The sequence below is a fragment of the Lycium barbarum genome, chromosome 12, assembly GCF_019175385.1.
Source record: "Lycium barbarum isolate Lr01 chromosome 12, ASM1917538v2, whole genome shotgun sequence".
Classification (NCBI taxonomy): Eukaryota; Viridiplantae; Streptophyta; class Magnoliopsida; order Solanales; family Solanaceae; genus Lycium; species Lycium barbarum.
The window spans coordinates 25,307,126-25,317,346 of record NC_083348.1 but is presented as its reverse complement, the minus strand read 5'-3'; positions in this window follow the sequence as shown (position 1 = coordinate 25,317,346).

Here is a 10,221-nt window from a genome sequence, read left to right as displayed (position 1 = left end):
GGATTTGATCCCTAGAAGCTCTACCAGCCGTACTTGACAGCGCTCCAGTTGTTCCGGGGCCTCACTTCAGTGGTACTATTTTGTGTATGTATTCTCGGGCATGACAGTACTCGGCCCCTTCTATGTATAAATGTTCTATGTCTAGAGGCTCGTAGACAGATATGCACAGTCAGTTATGTACAGCTAGATATGTGGTATTTTGGCGTCATAATGTTGTTGTATAAAGTGATAACGAAGTTTACTAGTCTATGTTCATAATGACGCTGCTAATGTTAACGTCCAGAAAAAAATATGGCACTTTTCATACGGCTTGCTATGAGGTAGAGGTAAAACGACAGACAAGGGGTGCTCAGTACAAGTATCGGGTACTCGTCACGGCCCCTAGTCGGGTCGTGACAATGTGTAGGTGCTCAAATCAGCCCAGAAAATACCTTAGCATCGCCTTGCCAGTCTTCATGTAGACCCTATATTCTTCCCTTATATTTTTCAATTGATATCAAGGCTCAACTATGGCTTTTGCCCTCAGTACTAATTATATCTCTGTAGTTTTGCCTCAAACCATCTTATACCTTTCCTTGATGTATCCAAAATATCGCACCTACATTGTTGTTACTGAATTCTTACTCTTCTTATCAGGTACTCACTTGGTCTCATTCTTAGTATACAAATATTCATAGGTTGCATAACTATTCTTGTACAATTCGTATAAAGTGCATCCAATCTTAGTCATAGTCTTTCCTTCTCCTGGTTTATTCTACTCTACATATCTTATTGTACTAAAACTCACTTGCTGTCTATTTCGCCATACTCCTTCCCCTTCCTCTATTTGCCATTTGTTTTTTTTTCGTTATCCTACTATAGGAGAGATTTCCTATTCTTTCTCCTTTGCTACTTATGTGTCACAATATCATTAACCAATAACTTCGTTGTCAACATCTTAACCTCTAATCCAGTATAGTCTTGCTATCCTTATAATATCCTTTTAAGTTACTTGTTACCATTCTCTTGTCGTATTATTCCTTTTTGTAAGCATCCACCTTCTGATGTCATATTATCCAAAGTCTTTACCACAATAATTCTCAGCACTGTCTCAAATACCATCTTGGCTTCTATCCGTTTGTCGCTGGCTTTCAGATCTCACTAACTTGTTTCAGCATGGGATCTCACAAGCTGTCTTATCAATACCTTCATGACTTGTCATAACTCTTCTTTCTCTGTACTTTTATCTCACTCAAACTATTACTCCTTTTAATTGTAAATTCGTCGTAATTTTTCCCTACTTATCGGTCCACTCGATACCTCAGTAAAATATTCTGTTACGAGTTACCACCTTTTTCTAAATCATCCCTTAGTATCACAAGCCCTTCCGAATCATCCTACCATTTCGCCAACAACATATGAAATACATGATCCTAGACAGCCCACAAGTTTGAGTTTTCCCTCCACTAATAAAATGTTACTATGAAGCATTCTCCAACCACCACCAGAAGAAAACTAGAATCCGACAAGCACCACAGGATTTCTAGTGTTTGATTCACATAGCTTACCTCCATATTTGTTGGGTCGTGAGCGAATCATTTAGTTCACAAACTACTTGTTGTATGCTTTGTACTCTTCCAATAAAGTGAAACTTAATTGCAGGACGTTTTGTTTTCCCTACAACATGAGCTTTTTCTAAGTAAAAATGTGGTTGGAATGTATTCTGGTCCGTTCAAATGAATTGCGAATTCGCTGCTCATATATGCTTCTTCAAAACAAGGTCTCCCAAATAAGAATGATGCCTCTTATGGATGACGTGAGGGTATTTCATAAAGCTTTATTCCAACATAATAAATTTACCTTGTCGGAATCAACCTTCAAAACATATTATGAACTTATATCTCATTCTCTTCCTTTTTCTTACTTCTGGGAAAATTTGGGCAGAGTTTCCCCTGTACTTCTTACTATCCCAGAACCTGCACGCAGGAAATACCAACAATGCCTCACAGGGCCAACATATATACACATATATCATATCGTATCATAGCCACACAGGGCTCCCAATTTCCAGTAAAAGTATAAAGGTGTGAGGACTTACCTCACATATCGCGCCTCGAGACGTACCTCATCCTTTGACGATCTGTTCTGTTATACTTTTCTATCCACCTCCTCTTTCACCCTTCAAATTAACGTTTCAATCATGTTTCAATATTCTTACCTTATCCAATATGCCTCTTTCGCACTGTAACTTACCTGTGTGCCTTGTAACTGCCAATATCATCGGTCGCTTTCTTCTGTCGATGTCGTTCTTCAGCTGAAATCAAAGGTTAGTGTAAGGAATTTGATTTCCTATGACTGGGATCTATCGCACGATCTTAGATATGAAAGAAAGGTAACATCCTAAATGTCCTGTAGCTTCCTGTTTATAGATGTGGTGCACAACACACCGATAAACAAGACTCTACTAGACACGGTCTGTAGACACTCCTAGGATAAACTGCTCTGATACCACTTTTGTCACGACCCAACCCCGTAGGCCGTTACTGGTACCCGAACTGGGCACCCGTATACCAACCTGTTACATATAACATCAAACTGAAACTACGACAATACAGAAACTTATAAAGGAACTCCAAAGTTCGTAACATCGTCATATATATATATATATTTCCAGATATATATACGAGCCGACAGGCTACCGACAAGGCTAACATCGTCTCCTGAGGACTCACAACTAATCATATCATGAAATAATATGCAAGCCGACAAGGCTTCCATCACATATCAATATCATATACGAGCTGACAAGGCTACCACTATAGACGAACATCATACCACAGCACATCGTATAGACACAGCAGGACAGAACTCATACACAACCCACACATATGTCTACAGACATCTAAGAGTACGAATGGCGAAATATGATGGGACAGGGCCCCGTCGTACCCCTGGATAAACCTACATATATTTCATAAGATCTGTACCAAAAGTCTAAACTCCGGAACAACGGAGCTCTCCAAGACAGCTGAATAGAAGTCCTATGCTGAAGAGTCACCAAACCGACTATCTGTACCTGTGGGCATGAAACGCAGCCCCCCGAAGAAAGGGGGTCAGTACGGAATATGTACTGAGTATATAAAGCATGAAATACAGTAAAAAGGATCATAACTGAAATAAGGAGTACAGAAAACAAGTACAATGTCCAGAATACCAAAACACTTGCCATTGAAACATAAATCATGCATGTCAATATCATATATCATACCCGGCCCATTATGGGACTCGGTGACATAATCATATCATCATCATATACATACATACCGTACCCGGCCCTCCAGTGAGGGACTCGGTGAATAAAGTCATCATATGCCCTCCTGGCCGCCATAACATATCATCATATCATCATATCATATATATATATATATATATATATATATATATACCGTACCCGGCCCTCTAGTGAGGGACTCGGTGAACAATGTAGTGAAACTGTGCACGATAACATACCCAGCCCGGGACTCGGTGAAAGACATATTTAGGCATGCACGAGCAGAGTAGTGAGAAACCATTTGCAAACTAAGTCATATTTGAGACTCAATAGAATAATAAAAATGAACCATCATTTGATAATCAAGACAATAATCATATCAAGTACCCTTCGAATGTCACTATGGATTATATCAAAATAGAACTTCTGGAATCATGGACACGTATCAAGACATAATGAAATAGCTTCTAGAAATCAAGAACATTAGCCATCCTAGTGGCTCTAAGAATAGGAACTTCTTTGGAATCATATAAACGTCGTCTGTTTGTTTCATATAAATGCCAAAAAGAAAGAAGGGTTAGCTTTACATACCTGTTTAACGACTGTTCGCAAATCCATTCGCTTTGTCGCCCCCTTTAGCCTATTTAACGTCAAAGTAACGTTATCGTTAGTAACTATACTTTCTAGTTCATAAATCCGTAGCCCATCGCTTATAGAACTTATTCTTTAACTTATACATTCTCGTTTAGGGTTTTTCATTATTAAGGATTTAACGAAAATCGGGCAGCATTTCCCCTATATATTCGCCTAACCCGAATTTCCAATTATTCTCCTGTTAACACAGAAATACCAACAACAGAAATATATATATATATATATATATATATATATATATATATATATATAAAATTCTCACAATTCAGCCCATAACAATTCTAACAACCCAACAACCTTTCTAAATCCATTTCAACCCACAATTCCCTATAACATCGATTTCATACATTTTCTTAATTCCAATTTCGTCCAATCCAATTTTAATAATTCCATTACAACACTATTAACACAATTACACCATAAAACAAGAAAATCTTACCTTAATTTTCTCGGAGGAATTTCTACTCTTAATTGCTCCAATTTCGCAATTTCTTCTTCCTCAATTCAATATCCAATGTTGCTATCACCTCCTTGAACTTGTATATCACTTGGAACTTGATCAATTAAGCAACAAAATTTATTTTGCTCATCAACCATGGCTGGCCGAGAGCAGCGATGGAAGTTATACTGTTTTTTAACTTTGCTTTTCTTTGCAAAAATGAAATCTAAATGTGAATTGTTCCTTAGCCAAATGTTTATATGTGTTTCTTCATGGAGTGACACGTACTCCCCACTAAATGACTCACCAAAATTATTTTCATGAAGTGTTATCTTTCTTTTTTATTATTATTATTTTTTGGGTGGGGCCCATTTATTATAATTAAATTAATTAATTAATCACTAATCCTTTACTTAATAATCTAATCATAATTAATTAGTTCCTAATCCCCAATAATATTTTTATACTAAATAAAATTGATAAACAATTTATGTTTTAATTAAAATTGAATATTGAAGATTTCTATTTCGTGTCCGAAAATAACTCCGCCTTAAACTTGAGTCGATTTGCTTGCGAATAATTCGACGTATAAATATACGGGGTATAACACGTAAACCACCATGTCCTCAGCCTGACTTTCTAGTTCTGTTATGCTTTAATACGTCCACAGAATACGGGCCGTAAACTGGAATACGGACCGTAAACTGGGTTTACGACCACTGTGCACTTCAACTACTGTTCATTTCGGATAAGATTTTAAGTCATTAAAAAGGAGACCCAAGCTCATTAATTCATTTCATTTCCACGATACTCCTCTCTAGAAACCTCTAGAATATTCTCCACTCTTCATCTACAAGAAAACAAAGGAAATCAAAGATCAATATCAAGAATCCAAGTGAATCAAGTGTATGAAACTCATCAAAGTTAATCCAAGTTAAGAAATTTCAAGAGAAGCAAACTAGGGTTTTGGTGCAAGAAGAGTAATACCACTCAAGGCTTGTTCCTACAACATCCAAGGTACGTTCTATGGCATTTACATGTTATTTAGGGTATGGAAGAGCTAAAACACTTGGATTATAGAAGGATGTAAGAAATGGGTCATGAAAGTGTGAATAGTAGCAATGTTGAGTAAAGGTTTGAATTGAGCCATGATCATTGATAATTTGTGATTATAAAAATGTTATGAATGACATTTATAACATGGAATAAGTATCCTATGTGAGAAAAATGCAACGATGAACCATGACCATGATTATGGAGAAATTGAAGACAAATTGTGAAATACGGATATTGTAAATGAATGATGAGTGTTGTCTATCATATTGAGAATGTTGTTATGAACGTTTGAGAGTTGATATAGAATATGGGAAGAGTTGCATAAACGAAAGGAAATGTTGTCCAATTTTCTCTAGCGTTAGTAAGCTGTTTTTATAATCGCTAGCTAATGTCGATACAAATTCTCTTGAAGGTAGAACGTACGCACTAAAGGAGAACAAACAAGCGATAGATTAGTAAACGACAAAGGTATGTGAGGCTAGTCCTTTATTTCTAATGGCATGAATCCTATAGAATGACTCTCTTCCCTCTTCATGAGTTCCTATATCCCAGAAAGCTAAAAGCCTATGTCTATGAATAGCTATATAAGATAAGAGACATGTTATGAGCCCTAAAATGATGGTGATGAGTTAAAGTATACAGATTCTAAAATGTATGATATGAGGATCCTAAAATGATAATGATGTTATTTATTGCTCACACTCACCTTATATGTTAGTTCCTTCAAGGTGAGGCAGAATGTCAAAGAATGCTCCATAATGCAATCGGGGGATCACGACCTTACGTCACCCCGATAAAGTATAGTTGTCCTTGAGCCTTATGCATGTACTATGATAAACATATTATGATGAGTATATTATGATGAGCATATTGTGATATAACACCGCGCCTAGATGGCCGGGCAGTCACCGCTAAGGCGGGCAGCGTATACACCATGGCCAGATGGCATGGGCAGACACCACTAGTGGGCGGCATGAGATGATACCCCGGACGCGGGAGGCCTGGACGCAGGCTAATGTTATGATTATCACATCATACCTATTTGGACAGACAGCTTATACATTTATGCATTCATGACATGATGATGATTATGAGTAAGCCAGCATGCATTATTTCCTTTGTACTTGACAGTCAGATACATATGTTCCATACTGATATTTCTTTTATATCATTGTCTTATTTCATTGTTTGTGCCTCTCATACTCAGTACAATGTTCGTACTGACGTCCGTTTTCTTTGGACGCTGTGTTCATGCCCACAGGTAGACAGGGAGGTGAGCTTGATCCTGATCCGTAGTAGCTGCTAGCTGATTGAAAGCACTCCTTTGTTCCGGAGGTGCTTGATGATTCTTTTGTGTACATTTGTATATGTATTTTGGGCATGATGGGGTCTTGTCCCGTCCTTATGTTTACCACTCCAGTAGAGGCTCGTAGATACGCAGTGTGGGTTAGATGGTCTCACGAGAGATTATTATGTATATATATTATTTTGATGACCGAGAGGCATATGTATATAAAAGTATTTATGTTTCCATATGAAATATGATTTTCCTACAATCTGAGTATAAATGTGATAAAAGAGCAAAATGTGCATGATTAGAAATAGAACAAGCGGTGCTCGGTGGTTAGCCCCGGGTACCCGTCGCAGCCCCTAGCTGGGTCGTGACAGAAGGATAGCCATCGAGAATTACATATTCCAGTGTGGTGCATTGTGTTTAGGGAACCTCTAAGGTCATCCTTTCGACATTATTAATTCTCGGGCCTGTATGGCAAGTGTGATATCCTTATCCTTTTATGGAACTGTTATTGGTAATCATGATCAATTTAAAAAGCATATTTGAAAGTTGTAACTTGAAAAAAGGCTTTAGAATCAGTTTCGATAATTCTTATTGAGATATACAAGCCGAATAACTGATTTCGCGTTGTTTCATACTATACTTAGAACTAATTTTCCCCCAAAACCCACCCTAGAGTGACCAACATCTGACGTCATGGACAACATCGGAACAACATGAAAGATGCAATAATAATACTTTAACCGGCCAGGTTCAATATTCGCCTCCAACAGTTTATTAAATAAATACAAGTAAATCATGATATATGAATTAAATCAGCGGAAGTCTGATATTTGGCACAAATATATATGTTTCGTGTCATCTTACATCCTATTCTTATGACTTTTATACGAATAATATATATGCGTTCGTGTCATCTGATAGTTGAATACGAAGAATCAACTGCGTTCTTGTTACCTCTGATGACCATAGAGATATAGGCATTATAGTAACATCAACAATCTTGTGAGTAGTTTGAGAGAATATCATAAAGTTATAATTAACCCGTCAACTAGTAACCCGGGAAATAAAATTGGTGGAATTGTCTGAAGATCAACTGGATTGTCGAAAGCCATGACCCTAGATATTTCTCTCATCTGATAAATCTTACAGTCTTTGTCAAAGTACTCTCAGTCACAAAAACACCCATCATAAATTGTTTACTTTTCAGTTTTAGTTTCGTTACAATAAACACCTTGATTTTCACTTTCTTGAACAGTTTTATTCAGATTTGAATTAGTTTAACAGTAGAATCTAAGTCTCTATGGGATCGATATCTAGGCGTAACAGTCTATATTAGTTGTACGACCACGTATACTTGCGTGTGCGTTTGGGAGCAACAAGTTTTTGGCGCCTTTGCCGGGGACTTAGAAAAATTTATTGTTTTTCTAATTTGAGTTTGTTTTTTTTCTATTCAAGTCTTTACTTTTTTTCGTTGTTCTACTTGTGTCACTTCAGGTTTCTCTGGTTTATGCCAAGCACTAGAAGTTCAGGAAAACCGTTAGTTGATCTTGATCCCGAAATCGAAAGAACTTTTCACAGACAGAGAAAAATGGCTGACGAGGCAGCGAGACTTGCTCTTGAATAGGAAGAAAGGGATAGAAATAGAAACGGGGATGAACAGAGTGCAAGAGCAGCTGCGAGGGCACAAGAACAACAGATTATTTAGTCCAGTTATGGTAGGCCTAGTCTAGCGACTATTGCTAAGGCTATTGTTAGGCCTGACATTACTGGAAATTTCGAGCTAAAAGAGGGAATAGTACGGCTGGTGCAGCATCCGTGCCAGTATATGGGTAACTCTAGTGAAGACCCGCATAAGCACTTGATGCAGTTCGTGGAGTTGAGCGAGAATTTCCAATACAGAGATGTTCCCGATGATTATGTGAAGCTGTCCTTATTTCCATTCTCACTGATTGGCGAAGCGAGGGAATGGTTGAAGAATTTGCATGCAGGTTCTATCACTTCTTGGGAGATATTATCAAATAAGTTTATCGACAACTTTTTTCTCACCTAGGAAAATAAAAGAGCTGCGAGGAAGAATTGCTAATTTCATTCAGAGAGATTCTGAATCTCTTCCACAAGCTTGGGAAAGGTATAATGGCTATTTGAGAGATTTCCCACATCACATGCAGCCAACGGAGATCATTGGAAACTATTTTGTAGAAGGTCTTAACCATGAATCAAGGGCCTTACTGAATGCTTCAGCTCAAGGGGAGATTTTAAACAAAACATATGAAGAAATGGAAACTCTCCTAGAGATGATGTCAGAGGGTCACCATGAGTATCATGAAACTAGCTAGGGGTTACCACAGAAACCTACTGGGGTTCTTCAAGTTGATGATGTTGTAGCTATTCGAGCTGATATAAGTACTCTTACTAATGTTATGATGAGGGCGTTTCCTCAAGCTCAGCAGATTCAACCAGTCCAACATATTCAGCAGGCATCATTTGTAAGTTGTGATGGGCCTCATGATCATAACAATTGTCCATTGAATCTAGAGTCCGTCTATTTTGTGGGGCAGCAGAACCGTGGTATTGGAAATAGGGGAAACTATTATGGAAATAATTACAACACTCCATTTAGGATGCACGATTTCCACAAGCCGAACAATTATCAGCAACCTCAAGCTCAGCCAGCTAGCAATTTAGAAGAGATGATGAAACAACTCATAGGTCAAAATCAAGTGACGCAGCAGCAAAATCAGAAAGTTTAGAGTGAGATGTAGAAATCTATTCATGAGCTTGAGCGTCAAATGAGGCAGATGGCTCTTATGAAGAATGTCAGACCACCGGGTGCTCTTTCTAGTGATACTGAGAAGAATCCAAAGGAGTGCAAGGCAGTCACCTTGAGGAATGGCAGCGATCTTGAAGAAATGCCTCCGAAAAAGAATAACATAGCAGAGGCAGAACTTATCCCTGCTAAGCCTGCTAAACCAAAGCAAACAGTTGCAGAGCAACATGTAGAGGAAGTGGTTCGACCACCCCCTCCCTTTCCACAGCGACTTCAGAAACAGAAAGCAGATTCGGCTTGCAAGAAATTTCTTGAACTATTAAAACAGGTACACATCAACATACCTTTGGTGGAGCTTTTGCAAGAAGTTCCAAAATATGCTAAGTACATCAAAGATGTGGTTGCAAATAAATGGCATTGGACAGAGTTTGAGACTGTTGCACTTACTGAGGAGTACAGTTCTAGAGTGAGGAGTAAAATTCCTCCAAAGTTGAAAGATCCGAGCAGCTTCACGATTTCGATTACTATTGGCAACATTGAAGTTGGGCTAGAATTATGTGATTTGGGTGCTAGTATTAATCTGATGCCACCTCTGTGTTCCGAACGTTGGGCTTGGATGAGCCTAGGCCAACCACTGTTACGTTGCAGCTGGCTGATCGATCTCATGCTTATCCTGATGGCATTATTGAGGATGTTCTTGTGAAGGTAGGCCCATTTATTCTGCCGGTTGATTTTGTGATACTTGATTATGAGGCAGA